Source organism: Clytia hemisphaerica, unplaced genomic scaffold (genome assembly GCF_902728285.1).
Source record: "Clytia hemisphaerica strain Z4C2 unplaced genomic scaffold, Clytia hemisphaerica genome assembly, whole genome shotgun sequence".
NCBI classification, from domain to species: Eukaryota; Metazoa; Cnidaria; class Hydrozoa; order Leptothecata; family Clytiidae; genus Clytia; species Clytia hemisphaerica.
The window spans coordinates 1-1,684 of NW_027103538.1; the positions used below are offsets into that span (position 1 = coordinate 1).

Genomic DNA, 1,684 nt, shown 5'->3' on the forward strand with positions numbered 1-1,684 from the left:
TCTTTAAAAAAAATTACACTGTCAAGTAGGTCATTTGTAATTGAAATAAACATACTTCAAAGGGCTGTAACTTTATTCAACCATACAGTAAAAAATGGTTTTGAACCAATAGAAAAAAATTTAATTTCATCTTGTTTTTCATTTTTCAAATTTCAAAAAATTGAAACCTATTCCATCTTTCTCCTCACAAATACCTTTCCAACGGTGTATAGCTTTAATATATAGCATCAAAAAATGCTGAGACCATCATAGGTAAAATGTTTACTGTTGAGACGAACGAAGGTCTTTCCATACGAATAAACAGATATGTTGAGGCCGTTTATCCTGAAAATAAAAAATAAAGAAACTATTATCATAAGAGCTTTGAAAATCTCAGAAAGACGAAAATCGGATAAAAATATCAAAAAATACTCTTGACAATCCGTAAAATATTTTACCTAACCAATTTAATTTCCAGGTCTCATAAGCACTTTATTTCATAATCAATAAATCAAATACAAATACCTCTTCCAATTTCAGAAGATATTCCAATTTCGGAAGATAGTCTTGAGATGCTCAACGAATCCGATGTTGCTGCAAGTCATAATCCAAGACAAGAAGGTATCCTATAAATAATTTAAAGATATGTATAAGAACAGGAAGTAGACTTCTCATGCCAGTTCCAGGAAGAGGCTTCTTCTATGATGATACAGTGGAATTTTGGCCTAATGTTGAACGATGGGAATTTACTAATATTAATTCCAATTGAAGCAAAGTTTTTCAAAGATGTATGGAGATTAAATTGACTTTATAACTATTTTGATACTTTCGTCTAGCTTTAATCAGTTGCAGATAATTGTAGGCATTTCTGGTACTAAATTTCAGTAAAACTGTATATTTCAGGAAAGACAACCAAACCAAAGAAAAAGAAGCAAAAGTGCAATAGTGGTAATTTTTTTTCCCCAATTTTTTTGAACGAATTAAGACAAATCAATTGAAGCTGAAGGAATTGTTTAAAAGATACAATACTACCAAATTTTTCGGACTGTTCTGCGAAATGCCCCCCCCCCTCGATCAATACAGACTTGTTACTTAACCTTGGATAAATTTCCCAGAATAGCGCTCACCAATCAGTCAATATTGTATTAGTTTAACATACTTCTATTACCTCTATCTCTAGATGAATTCAAACAACAAGTCGATGGAAGAAAGAAGCAAGCTGGCATTGAAGTAGAAAAAAATCTCACCAATGAACCAGGTTCCATTAATTTGTTTCCTTATAATAAAAATGAAATTATTTCTGTTAAGTACACAATAAATGTCTAATTGTGCTAGCACCTTATACTTTAATGGGATAAATTTTTTTTGGAATTAAATTTTGCGGTTAAACTCATCAGCAAAGTTTTAAAACATTTTTTAATGTAAGTTTTCGACATGTTTTGACTTATTTGAAAATAACTCGCAGATAACACCTTTTGTAGATAACCCACATAATTTGATCCTTTTAAAGTAGAAGGATTGGCAAGAAAATTTTTATCAATTTTTTTAACAGGTGACGTTGAAGCCATAACAGCTCAAAAACAAAAAGGTACATGAAGAATTCCTACGTTATGATCATTAAGAACTTAAGTCTCTGTGCAAGTATTTTAGTATTTGTGCAAGAAAATGGTAAATTCTCTATCCCCATCCCATTCATTACTTTTTC

At 30.7% G+C, this 1,684-nt stretch overlaps 1 long non-coding RNA gene across 1 annotated transcript; it reads right to left on the bottom strand.

The window, feature by feature from the left end:
- Positions 1 to 186: 186 nt before the first annotated feature.
- Positions 187 to 1,217, bottom strand: LOC136799998 (uncharacterized). The gene is made up of 3 exons (XR_010845656.1): positions 1,148 to 1,217; positions 505 to 605; positions 187 to 324 (listed from the first exon to the last, which is right to left on the bottom strand). It is a non-coding gene; the product is annotated as an uncharacterized lncRNA (long non-coding RNA).
- Between the last annotated feature and the right edge of the window lie 467 nt (positions 1,218 to 1,684).